Raw genomic sequence first — 339 nt, forward strand, 5'->3', positions numbered from 1 at the left:
AGAGTCACACAAGCCATCATACAAAGTTACGGAAACTAAGCAACCGAAAGCAATATATGTCTTCCTCAGATGTAATGTTAGTTCTGTGCTTCAGTGTTGGGTAAAATAGCATTATAATCTTTGTGGTAGAGAAAGCTGCTTACATGTAAGCTACGGGAAACAGCGAAGATGTTAAATTAAACATACACACAATCAGCGTTTCCACATGTTTATACTGGCCCTGATTATCATAACTTCTACTTACTGCTTGCTCCATTTCTGCAGATCAGTTTTTGTGAATGAATGACTTGATCCACATGTTGCTTTGGTCTTCATCAACAGCCGCTTGACTGACAGCAG

The sequence above is a fragment of the Sinocyclocheilus rhinocerous genome, unplaced genomic scaffold (assembly GCF_001515625.1).
Source record: "Sinocyclocheilus rhinocerous isolate Xijiao unplaced genomic scaffold, SAMN03320098_v1.1 scaffold137, whole genome shotgun sequence".
In the NCBI taxonomy this organism is placed as follows: Eukaryota; Metazoa; Chordata; class Actinopteri; order Cypriniformes; family Cyprinidae; genus Sinocyclocheilus; species Sinocyclocheilus rhinocerous.